This window comes from Falco biarmicus, chromosome 11 (assembly GCF_023638135.1).
Source record: "Falco biarmicus isolate bFalBia1 chromosome 11, bFalBia1.pri, whole genome shotgun sequence".
In the NCBI taxonomy this organism is placed as follows: Eukaryota; Metazoa; Chordata; class Aves; order Falconiformes; family Falconidae; genus Falco; species Falco biarmicus.
In genome coordinates this window covers 13,889,107-13,902,639 of record NC_079298.1, presented here as the reverse complement: position 1 = coordinate 13,902,639, position 13,533 = coordinate 13,889,107, and the positions used below count along the sequence as shown (strand labels likewise).

Below are 13,533 nucleotides of genomic sequence, written 5' to 3'. Positions count from 1 at the left end.
CAGTTTTACCTCCTGTTAGAACAGCTTTCCTCTACATTTCCTTAACAGATTAAATACTGCCAGAGGATTTCAGAGGCAGGACACTGGCCTGGGACATGCGACCCGGATCAGGTCTTGTGTTTTCCACAGACAGGCTGGGTAACTGCGGGAGTGGCCTCTCCGCTCAACTCCCCACTTGAAGACAGGAGCAGCAGCCCAGTCCTTCCCTGTGAATTTTGCTGAGAAGATTCATACGTTCCAGCTTGCCAGGCACTAAGAAAGGATGGCGAGAAGGGGCAGATCAATACCTCAGCTGGTTTGCTTTGTTCATGTTACATTTGAGCATCCAAACAAGATTACTCTGCAGTACCAAACCAATGAAACCCACACTGGACCTGCTTTGGATACCTTCACACTCACGTAACCTTTGACACCACAAAGTCTGAAATGCTACATAGGACGGAATTTTAGCAAAAGTCACCCTCTTCCAAAATATATTTGATTCTATAATACCAGCTTTCAAACCTGCTGACTTGATTGCCCAGATAGGAAAGAAGTTGAGTCCAAGTGCTGGCTTCCTAACTCCTCTGCTGAGAGACGCTGAGTTACTACTGCATTGATCTGAGCCCTCCATGCAGTAACATGGAAGTTACGAATCTTTACCAATATCTGTGATGTGTCCTGAAATGCCGTTCACTCAGCATCATCAGTACTGTTAAATATTATTAAATGTAACTTCTTTCAAAGCTACAGAGAAAAAAAGCAATTATGCAAATAGTTTGTTTCCTTATTTTCACATGTGCAAAGATAGAAGTCATTGAAGGACAGAAAATTTGAAGGCACCCAGCTAACAAGTGGCTAAAAATACTGTCTAACACAAATCAAAACCAAACCAGCTGACCAGGAGGATGGTGTAAGTGAGATATATCACCCCAGAGAGATGCAGATAATCTGCTCTCCTGTATTAATCTTATTGTGATCCATGGCATTTCATATCTTTTCCCCAATATTTCTGATAATATTAATTACAACCATTGTGGATATTCTTGCTATCCTCAGTTGAACAGCTGATCTCTATCTGAAGTTTTTAGCTTCAGTGACTTTCTGCATGGTGAGTTCCACAGTTTAATGACCTGTAGCCGTTCCCCACCTTGGTCATGGGCATCACCACTACTCATTGCACTACTGAAACAGCTGCACTGCACCATCAGGCTGGGTTGTGGACAGAGTTGCTACCCTGGAATCTGAACTAACAGCATAGAAGGGTTTTGGTATCAGGTCAAACCCCTGAGTTCTCAATTCTGTATTGAATGGAGAGTTAGCCAGCTGTGGTCCTCAGGAGAAGAGATAAACATAAATCTTCACTCCAGAGCACTGATCCTAAAATTAATTCCTAGTATTTTCCCGCTCACACTTCACTATTATCTAGTGTACAGAATTTGCCATTAAACAGATTACAATTCTGTTACTTGTGTGAGTCAGAGCAGAAACCATCTGCCCCACAAAACCGGCATTAATTCTGCAGGAGTAAAAGCAATAAAACCGGACCTCAGCCACAGTGGTTAGCAGTTACGACCCTCCTTGAACAGACTGTCCCCTCTGAACAATTATTCTTTTAACTCGCTTAAACTCCCCCTTCTCTGACCTATAAGGAGGCAATATGAGCAATTACGCTGCAAGTAACCAGCTCAGGTTGCCTTGGCAAGGTTTTTACTAACATGTTAATAAGATAAAAAGCGGCAAAGATACACAGCAGATCCCCGCCTGCCTTTGCTCTCACACTGTCACAGTCTGCTTCCTTTCCAATAGCTCTGTGTGCCCGCACAGCGGCTCAGGCCATCATCTTGCACAACAGTGGTCGCTGAGTGAGAGCAATTCTGCATTTGCAGCTGGGCTAGGGAATGAACTGGTGGAGGGAGGACGGTCCACCGCTGCCATCCTGACTTGGCTTTCAAAAGGACTAGTGAAGGCGATAAGAGGTTGCTCATTTCCCACTGAAATGGCTCCCATCCAAAATGCACACTCCAAAATACCTCCTCCTCCACCGCTTCGAGCCAGTTGGACGAGAGCTTCCCCTGCAAACTTTTAGGTTCCCACCATCTATCACTTCTTCTAAGCATGACAGCAACCATGAGTACACTACACCTCTCAGCATTATCCTCACGCAGGAGGATATTCCCCAACAGAAAAAGGATTTAAGCTGCTGGTCTGGAGTTCAGGCTGGAGAATACTGGATGTGTGTTCAGAGCTTTACTTGGGGATAGTTTTTCAACTCCTGGAGAAAGAATAGCTTTGTAACCAAGAAAGTGCTGATGACATTAACATCAAAGATAAGGGAGGTTCCTGCCAAACCATTTGATGGGAGGGACAGGCTGGGGAACCAAGATGAACTTGTCTGTGCCAGGTGCTCACAAACCACCCCTTCGCCAGTGCCAAGGTAAAACAAACCCCAAGAACTCTGCCACCCCAGGAGTTTCTTAAAACTTATAAACCCAACCAACTGCCGAAGTTTTAAAACCATACTCAACGCTCAGATTACCCCAATCACACAAACCAGCAGCGAATCCGACTTTTATTGCTCAAGTGGAACAAAACTTCAAGAGATAAAAACACAATTTGTGGGTGTTCCCTTCACCCGCTGACAGATGTAACACAGCCATTTTGAAACCACTTGTAAATGCCTTTTTTTTTTTTTAAAAAAAAAGTATGTTATAAAGCCTGCCAAGAGAAGTATTTTGTGTGTTTATTTAATTTTTACTATTTTTTTAAGTTGAAGAGTAAGGAATAAACTTTTATTCTCTTACAGGGTAAATATCACATCTCAGGGTACTCTATTCTTCCTGGCTAAACAGCCACCGGGGTTCCTGCCTTGCTTAACAATTAGGTGCTATTAGTCCTCAAAGGTGCTCCAACAGCATCCAGCTTCATCGACACTGTTGTGTGTGCGCATACGTGCACTCTTGATGTACTGCTTTATAATGCAAACCATATTTTTTTTTTTCCAAAAATGTAGTATATTTTTAAACTTTTCAGCACGGTGAAAACGGATATCTTCTGACCTTAAAATCCAAAGAGCATGTTCAAACCCACAAGAGGAACTAATTTGGGGCATTTGATTTATGGCTGAAATTTCAATTTGAATTTGTTTTAAGTGTAATCACAAACTGAAAGTCTGGCAGCTGGGTGTTTTTCAGAAAATAAATAAAAATATTCAGTGTGCGTCTGCATTCTAGAGAGACCATTTTACAAGCCCAGTCCTGTAGTGGGAACAGATGTAGCTAAGACATTAATTTGTTATACAGGTACAATGTGAGAATGGAAGCATATGAGAGAGAGTGTGCATGTACGTCTGTGTCTGTGCACGCATGCATGCATGTATGTTACGCGCCTGTATCTGAGAAGGAAAGAGAGAGAGAGAGGGGCAGACTTTTTTTTTTTTTTTTGAAAGTGAGAGAACAAGAGTAAAAGGAGTAGTGGCCAAGGAGGCATGGGGGGATTACAAGGATTTAGGTCTTTAAACTGCAGACCACCTAACAAGATCACTCTGAAATGCCACTAATTTCAGTTAAGGCCACAGACCTCCCTTCCTCTGCCCTCCCTCTCTCCCCCATTGTAAACAACTAATCCCAGCAGAAAACAACAGAGAGCAAAATGTACACACATTCTGCAACATTCCAGGTCCTTCTTTATCTTTTATTTATTTTTCTAAAAGGTCAGCGTATGTATGGAGGGAGGGGGGAGGGGAAGAAAGCCAAAAAACCTCAAGTCCATCTCTTGTGTGGGCTTGAAGGAAGCTGGGAGAAAGCAAAGTCCAAGAGCATACAATATGGAGCTTTTATAGCACAGCAATTCCTGGACTCGGCTTACTTTCCCCTCCCTCTATTTGTGGCAAAGTCACATAGCTTTAAACCAAAGGACAGGGTGGTCGATTACATCTGAAAGAAATGTAAAGAATTGAGAAAGAATTCCATCTCCTGTCGAAATTATAAATAAGGAAGTATTAGTCCCAGAGACAGGCTGATTTACGCAGCCCTGGAACTGCTGACTTTCAGGCTGAGTATCAGTCTATAAATCAAACTCTTAAATCAAGTGTGTCAATCGCTGCAGCACTGCAATACTTAGGAAAAGCAAGGCACCTACCACTGAAAGTAGGAAGATTGCCAGGGGACTGAGGTGCCATACCCTTCTTAATTTTCTAAAGTGTAAATCTGAGATCAAACATCCTTTGAGGGAACGGGAAATCAAAATACGCAGCGCTCAGCACACCAGGAGCAGGCTGCAGGAGTCCAAGACACAACCCCCTAATTACAGGCTACCCACTGATTATTTAGGACTCTGTGATTAAAGTGATGAACGCTCCTGGGAGAAAGGGGCTTAAGTAACTGAGGTCAAGACCTCAACTGCAGCTCTCGCCCTAGTTGTGCAAGCTTAGGAAGGTATGAATGTCACAGGTTTGCCTTACAGCAAATCTCCTGAAATGCCAATGGAAGTTATCCAGGTCTGCTAGTTTAATCCAATTGTGCCAAAACCCCGACATAATCTCTGTTGGGCAGCAAAGCAAATGAGGTGTCTAAAATGCAACTCTTAAAACTATACACTCATGAGGAAGAAAGAGCCTGGAGCACAAAGCTTGGGACAGCTTGTTGGTACTGCTCTGCCATGCCAAGAAGTCAGGTCTCTTGCTCTTCCAGATGAGCTACGAAACGGAGAGACTGATTCAGGAGTTAAAAGCAAAGGGTGACATGCCTCGGCAGCTACTCTGCTGACTGAGGGGTAACAGCTGTGGATTCCCCTGGGAGCAACATCCCATTCTGCCCTGACCAAGAAGATAACAGCCACAACCGGCATCTTAATAACACTGAGAGGTGGCAAGGAGGCAGGTAGAGCTCTAAAACCTACCAGCAACCCCTCAATGAATGCCCCTTTAGCTGGTGAGTTGGTGGCTGGGACACATGATCACAGGGTTGTGGCACAAAGACCATGGGAAAACAGGGAAGAGGCAAAAACACTGCTAGGAAACCTGGGAACCCAAAATGTTGCCTTCACCAACACGTTTTACACACCAATACTTTTTTACACGAACACAATTCTACTCGCGAACTCAGGGCACTGTGAATCTCATGTTATACACTCAAGTAAATACCAAAGACTACAATAGATGCCAGCAGTATGTGCTATAATTTATAGATACATTTCAAAGCACGCATTCTTAAGTGAATTTGGGCTTTGATCTCCTATTTTCCCCCTTGGGGGTAACAAAATCATTCTACCAACCCCACTAAATTCTTCACCCGTCTCTGAGGGTGTTTTCACTAAGGAACTTGTTTCATGTCTCTTTTCTAGCCAAGCTCATCACTGTGGTATGGCTCCTTTACACTTCTTCCCCACACCCTAAACATTTTGCATTACATCTTGCATATACTTGCCAGCACTCGTATTTTCCAGTGAAAGTTCAACTGACCTTAAAGGATTGCCTCAAACCTACCTTAATGTGTTTTATTAAGTGAAACTTAGGCTGCTGGGGGAGGTCGTCTGGAAGGTTGCACCTCACCTCTGAAACTTCAGCTAAATCCAGCTGATCTTGGAACAAACAAATTGGTGGCCTTTTATGTAGCTGCAAGCTTGGTTTTGCACACTTCAGCAAAACTATGCTGCAAGGAGTTTTACACCAGGAAACCCACACGCAGGAAAACCGACCTCCCTCCCTCCAGATTCTCTTTCGCAGAGTTGGAGGGCCATGTCCTGCATGATTTTATAGATACTCGGCTGATGCCCAGGAAAAGCTACTGATATCTACGTGAAGGTAAAAAAGCAGAAAAATTACATGTTCACTTCCATCTCTGGGTTTGCTAGCTATACTGTAGTGAGAATCACTAGCTGACACAAACTGAGTGGGGTAACTGGCATGCAGAGTAGAAAGACTCTGCGGTAGAAGAATCTCTGGGGTGTTTCAAGGGCAATTCTGGCTTGAGAGCTATAGCCCTCCATAGGACATTATTGGTTAAATCAACTTCTGTATCATACGGGCTAGGTTGACAAGGAAAAGGATTTTCTAAACGTCACCCTTACAATCCGAGCCTAGCTTTTTAGAGCGAAGCCAAACTTGTTCAACCCCACGGTCCCCTTAGGAGCTTACAGGCACAATTCTGGCACAATATAACTTCTGCCTTTTCCATACACAGGTTGGGGAAGATTTTCAAGAGTACCAGAGACACTCACACCCAGATTCCCACCAAAACCCAACAAAAATCAGTTGCTTGTGGAAAATCTTCATACTCTTTGAATTAAACCCATGTGGCTAGCAAGAGGCAGAGGCTTATTTATAGCTCTGAGGCCAGACATAACTCTGGCTACCTGGAGAAGCAGATCAGCAGAATGAGAGGGGATGTTTTAAAATGCTACTTTTCAGAGTTGACCTGTGCTTTGAGTTCAACATTGGATGTACAAGATATTTGGAAAATTGGGAAGAGCTCCCTGCACTATCAGAGAAACATCTGCATCTGAGATTAAAGAACAGGTGATTTATTTAAGACTGAGTGATGTACCAGGAAGCTAGCCAGAAAACAACTTTTTTTTTTTTTTTTTTTTAAAGAGTGGCTAGTAATAATGGTTCAGACATTCACAAGATAACAGGTACTATATGAGAAATATCCTAAATACATTAGATATAGTAGAATTTGACTTCAGCTGAAAGTAGCTGAAAACTGTCCCTGCAGGTAGCTCAACTGGTTCCTGCCCACTGGTTTCCTAGCTTGCCTTCTCTTCTTCAATTTGTCTTCCTGAAAGCAAACTCTGCCAGACAGAGGTTGTCTCAGTTGTCTCTATTCAGTATCTTATACAGCATGTGACTTGAATTAAATAGTAGAGTGAAATTATGGTTCCTGACCAAAAACAATTTAAAACCAAGAGGTGTGACAGAAAGGACAGAACATAACTGCTACATGAGACAAATAAGAGCTCTTTTTACAGCCAAAGCCTAGCTTTCTTCATACACCGATGTTTATCCATATCCATGATATACTTCCTGCATATATACACACTGAGGCTGATCATGTGCTTTCTCTGAATCAAGTTCTCACTTCCTATGCGCTTTCTGCGCTATCTATTCTAAACTCATTCTTCTTTCTAGGGTTAGCACAGGGCAGGGGGGCAATTGGTGGTGTGAGACAAAGTGTCCAGAAGAAAACAGCCATCTTAAAAAAGGTTCAAGGTAGAAAATGTTTGGGAATCTCAGCATAAGAAAATCTTTATTTCCAACTTTGCAAGCTATGGTGCTGGAAACAACTTCATCTCCTCATTCCTTCTCACGAGGGAATGTACTGTAAAATATATTTTACAATTTCAACAAATGCTGCCTTGGCAATAGGATCATTCCTTTGTACTGCCATTATCCAAGGGGAAAAAGACTACTTATGTGCTGAACCCCTATAAAGGCTCAATTCCATCCTGGTTTTAATTAGAACTTGCTTCAAACCACGGACTCTTTCTACATCAGGTGCTGATTTGGCACTATTGAGGAAACAACCAATAAACTTCACAATCAATCTGCAGTTAGTAGTCAATCCAGCTCGGCTTGCTTGTTGTTTTCTTCCTTTGTACATTTTCTCATAGAAAGTAGCAATAAATTGGAGACATGTGGTAAACTAGGGTGGCTTTAACCAGTCACACGTGGTCTCTCCAGTCCCCTCACTGAGTAATGTTACAGCATCTGTGCCATCTACTTTCACACAGGTAGCCAGAACACCTTTAACAAAATCCAACACACAACTTGCTGTCCTCACATGACTGAACAAGGAAGATGCTAGTTTTGGCTGACACAAATGTTTGGTGCCAGTCCTTCCTCCATAAACCTGGTCCTTCACACAAATTTTTAATCCAGCCTATTCTTTCTGCCCAAGGAGTCAGATCTCCCTGAGGTTTACCACACCTCCCTGTAGGACTCAACTAACTCTCCCTCTGTCCTCAACATTCAGAACACCTCCCTGCAGTTTCCGTAATCTGCCACGCTCGGTGTCACCCATCTTGCATTCCAAGTTCCCTGACGCTGCAACGCTCTGCAGTTTGCTGCCATTATGTGCAGCCTGACCCAAACCATATCTGCTTCTCTTTTTAACTCCTTCCGTTTCCAAAAGGTAAGCTTAGCAGTGAGTCATACGGGGAATTTCAGTAGTTCTTTTTGGGTAGTATGTTTTTATGTACTTCCAACAACAGGCTGAAAGCTTTACAAACACAAGAAGGAGGCGAGGTTATTGCTCAGTAGTTCCTGCCCTTGTACACCCACACATGATAATCTCAGTCACATCTGCAACCCCAGTCTTACTGTTCCTGAACTCAGACTGCCCACTGCATCAGGCTATCTGGAACAGTGTGCTGCAAATTCCTTTCTGGAAGGAACCCTCTCCTTCTCACACTACTATTCCCAGTTTGGGGATACAGCTTGAGGAGTTAAAGGGTGAGGAATCTTTTGAGACATCACATCAAAGTATATCCACACGATGGATGCCAGGATAAAGACACCGTTATACAATCAAAGGGGAAACCTTGCAGAGTTCCAGCCAGAGAACTGTTAAATGTCAGCAATGTAAATACCAGAGGAAGGCAGTACCTGCCCATCAGAGCTTGTGATTCTAACATCCCACAAATTACACCTGTGCCGGCAAGCCTCTGTGCCACACAAAGCATCTCTGACTGCAGACTGTAAAACACTCGGGAACAGAGATGTGTCTCTATACATTACAAATGGAAGCAGGGAGACTAAAATGAACATTGGAACAGATTCCTGAGATGGTCAATAGACCTCTAATTGTTCCTGACTTTCAAATGAAGATCACCATCTTCTAAAGTCAACAGCTGCTAAGTTCAACTCAGCAGGTATTGCTTGAAGTTCTCTGGTCTGTGCCAGGCAGGTGATCAGACATTTCATTTATCTTTTCCATTGTCCAAAACCAATCATCCCCAATGAGCAGTTTTTCTGACAAAATTATAGAGAAACAGGTTGAGCTTCCCTGGTACTTCCTAGCTGTGGAGGTGAAATCTTGATGCTAATCTTGGGCCGTTTGCATCTTGCTGTCACACTCTCTGATAATCACAGCAGCCTATTTATGATTTCCATAAAGATATCACTTGAAGCAGTATGCTTTCATGCATTTCCTTGAAAAAAGGAAAGCAAAAAAATACTTCATTTCAGAGACTAAATCTGCCACAGAGCTCCTATGGTTCTGACTGCCAGCATGCCAATCAAGACCATTTCAAAACATGAATTACTGTGGACTCGGTATTTATCTGACCTTTTCATGCTTGCCTCCTCAACTAACCTCTAAACAGTCCAAAGATCAGGGTGGGTTTTTTTCCATACTGTAGTCCTATCTCTTGAATCTTTCCCAGGGAAACGTTAATTTTCCATGACCAAGGAAGAAGAATATACTGTGCGCACACATCAAAATGGCCAAGTTCCTTTCAGTAACTGTATACACTGAGATAGTTTTACTAACAAATAAGAGATTTCAAAAACTTTATCTGCAGGGATTGAATAAAGGATTCAACATGCTTTTCACACTACTACTATTTGCACGTTCAGAGCACTTTGGCACAAGGTCCTGTATAACTACAGCATCTAGATGTTCCTGCTGCCAGAAGCTAACAAACTAAGTAAAATGACAAAACTGGTAAAAATAAAGCCAATGTTTGAAAAAAACCAAACCCCAACAACCCAACAGCCAAAAGAAAATCCAAAACAGGAACCTAAAACTAAATGCATCCATCCATATCTAGGTCTCATTTCAAGGAAGCTGAGTGTGCCCAAGTATACTAAATGAAACAATTACCATGCTCAGGTCAGCATAATTTGTTGCAAGATCATCTGCAAGCTCCAAGAGCAGTAATTTCTGTTTTATGGACAGATCAGAGTGGAGTCAGAATCATAGAATAGTTTGGGTTGGAAGGGATCTTTAAAGGTCATCTAGTCCAACTCTCTGCAATAAGCAGGGACATTTTCAAGTAGATCAGGTTGATCAGAGCCCTGTCCAACCTGACCTTGAATGTTTCCAGGGATGGGCCATTTACCACCTCTCTGGGCAATCAATCTGCTCCAGTGTTTCACCACCCTCATCGTAAAGAATTTCTTCCTTATAACCTAGTCTTATCTACCCTCTGTTTAGTTTAACACCATTATTCCTTGTCCTATCACAACAGGCCCTGCAAAAAAGTGTATCCCCATCTTTCTTATAAGTCCCCTTTAAGTACTGAAAGGCCGCAATAAGGTCTCCCTGGAGCATTCTTTTCTCCAGGCTGAATGGCCTCAAGTCTCTCAGCCTTTCCTCATAGGAGAGGTGTTCCATGCCTCCGACCATTTTTGTGGCCCTCCTCTGGACCCGCTCCAACAGGTCCATGTCTTTCCTGTGCCGAGGGCTCCCGAGCTGGTTGCAGTACTCCAGATGGGGTCTCACCAGTGGGGAGTGGAAGGGCAGAATCACCTCATTTGACCTGCTGGTTGCACTTCTTTTGATGCGGCCCAGGACACAGTTGGCTTTCTGGGCTGCGAGCACACATTACCGGCTCCTGTCAACCTTTTTATCCACCAATACCCCCAAGTCCTTCTCAGCAAGGCTGTTATCAATTCCTTCATCTTGCAGCCTGTATTGATACCAGGGGTTGCTCTGACCCAGGTGCAGGAACTTGCACTTGGCCTTGTTGACCCTGATGAGGTTCACATGGGCCCACTTCTCAAGCTTGTCCAGGTCCCTCTGAATGCCATCCCATCTCTCAGGCATGTCAACCACACCACTCCGCTTGGTGTCACCTGCAAACTTGCTGAGGGTGCACTTGATCTCACTGTCTATGTCATTGATGAAGATATTAAACAGTACTGGTCCCAGTACGGACCCCTGAGGGACACCACTTGTCACCGATCTCCATCTGGACATTGAGCTGTTGATCACTACCCTCTGGATGCGACCATCCAACCAATTCCTCATCCACTAACAGTACACCCATCAAATCCAGATCTTTCCAATTTAGAAAGAAGGATGCTGTGAGGGACCATGTCAAAGGTCTTACAGAAGTCCAGATAGATGACATCTGTAGCTCCTCCCTTGTCCACTGATGTAGTCACTCCATCATAGAAGGCCACCAGGTTGGTCAGGCAGGATTTGCCCTTGGTGAAGCCATGCTGGCTGTCTTGAATCACCTCCCTGTCCTGAATCTGCCTTAGCACAGTTTCTAGGAGGATCTGTTCCATGATCTTCCCAGGCAGAGAGGTGAGTCTGACACTGAGGTTGGTAGTTCCCAGGGTCCTCCTTCCCACCATTTTTAAAAATGGGTGCTATGTTTCCCTTTTCCTGTCACCAGGGATTTCATCTGACTGCCATGACTTTTCAAATATCATAGAGAGTGGCTTGACAACTACATCAGTCAATTCCCTCAGGACTCTGGGATGCATCCACTGTGCCAGCTCCCATAGATAGACTGCTGTATGTTCAGGTTCCATAGGTGGTCATGAATCTGAGCTCTTACAGCAGGGGGACTTTGCTTCCACAGCCCCCATCTTGTGGTCCATCCACTCAAGAGGTGTAGGAAGAGATATTGCCAGTGAAAACTGAGGCAAAAAAGTTGTTGAGTACTTCAGCCTTCTCCACATCTGTTGTTACCAGTTGGGCAGCCTTGCTCATTGGGGGTGCGTGTGTGTGTGTAAATCTATCAGAGACATCACCTTCCACTTGCAGATGGCACAATCTCCCTACATAACCAGCTTCAGTCAGTCTGCCAGTGTTACAGACTGCTCCTTTGCAAGCAAGCTGTAATGAGGGGACTCCTGCACCAAAGACAGCAATCCAGGGCTCTGCTCTACTGCACCACCTCTAGCGCAAACTGAACAGAAGGAGCAGCTCCAAGCTGCTGTAGAGACTGAGGACATGTACAGCTACTGCAGGAGCATTCAGATATACAGAGTTTTCAAGTGACCTATAATTCCAGCTCAATTAGTAGATTTTCTCCAACTATGTAACTCAGTGCAGTCATTTGTCACTGAGCTCTGGGGAGCTGTCCAGAGGGAAACAAGAACCATTTCCCCACTGCAGCCTGTCACCCGAGCAGTCAGCATCTATCAGCACTTGTGCTGTTGTATAAATTACATCCCTCACAGCTTGGTCAAGTATGTCCATCATTCAGCACATATGTAATCTTCACTATTTTATTGTCTCATTGATGGAAGAATTAGCTGCACAGTGGGAAACACATTAAGAAAGGACTACCAATTATTTTGCCCCCAACTTCTTTAATCCCCTGCAATCTCTTCTAAGGGAGGGATTCACATCTACTCAAATCACTTCTGTTACATTATATATGTCTCCTGTGAAGTCCTACACACCACAGAAAACAAAAAAACCCTGCTACTGGGTCCTTCACAGTATCAAACACACTAGCCGTTGTTAGAGAACAGATCATAATTTACAAAGAGTATGCAATGGCACTGTCTAAGCTAACCCTGTTCCCTTCATCTATTCAGCTGGGAAGATCATCATCATTTAGGTCATAACCTCTGTTTCTCCAATAGTGAGCCAATCTAACAATAGGAACCTAGTTTTGTTCTAAAGCACAGCACCTTGTGGTGTTCCCATTTGCCCAGAAAGAATCTATTTATCCATTTCAGAAGCTGGTATCAAATGTGGTAAGGCTATTCAAAACCTTTTTCTGGTTCGGAGATGTAATTTGTGGATCTTGAAGCCAAGGGAACTATGGCACAGGATCCTCAAATCACGTTGCAGTAAAATCATCAAGAGATAAAACTTCACCTCTTTTTTAGTTGTTTTTTTTTTCTTTTTTTTTCCTCTATGTTGACATAGTGAACAGAAGTTGCTGATCACTTTTGCAGCTGAGTTGGGGCAAAAAAAAAAAAAAAAGAAAAAAGAAAAAGAAAGGTAAGATTCAACCCAAAGAAGCTAGAGGTGATGGAAGTGGTAAGGGAATTACCTTACCGAGGCAGTGCCATGTATAATCATAGGTCTTCATAAATGACCTTAGAATGCAGACCAATTTTTGCATTTGGTTATTTCCAGTCTCCTGACTTTCAGAAACCATTTACTTGTTCTCTCTTTCTTCTCTGAGTTATGTAAATAGCTTTGTCTTTTCCATAATATGGGCCCTACTGCAGCCTTTTCAGCCTACTGCTTCAAGTTGGTATTATTGCAATGAACACTGCTGGCCCTGGCCTTCAGCTACCACTCACATTTGACTACAGGCAGTCCATTAGTTGATGGAGCTGCTCATGTCATCATTAAAATGTATATTCTTTAAATGATACAGTTTTTATCCACTTCTCAGTGCAGTTCCAGAAGTTTCTAATATATAATACCTTAGACCTGTTAAAATTGGCTTATTTGTCAGACATTTGCTATGCAACAAAAAAATGAATCAGTTCTGTTAAGGCATTTTATTATGCTCATTTTGACCTATATCAGCCAACATATATACTGACTTTCCAATTAAAGTCCAAGATGTTTTCTGAAGTCACTGATTAGATAAAGCCTGAGTTATTTTAGAGACACCTGGGAGAAGAGA

At 43.2% G+C, this 13,533-nt stretch overlaps 1 protein-coding gene across 2 annotated transcripts in view; it reads right to left on the bottom strand.

Moving 5' to 3' along the window:
* EIF2B3 (eukaryotic translation initiation factor 2B subunit gamma) overlaps window positions 1–13,533 on the bottom strand; it is a 102,222-nt gene that overhangs the window by 11,905 nt on the left and 76,784 nt on the right. The gene's annotated exons all lie outside the window — the stretch shown is intronic.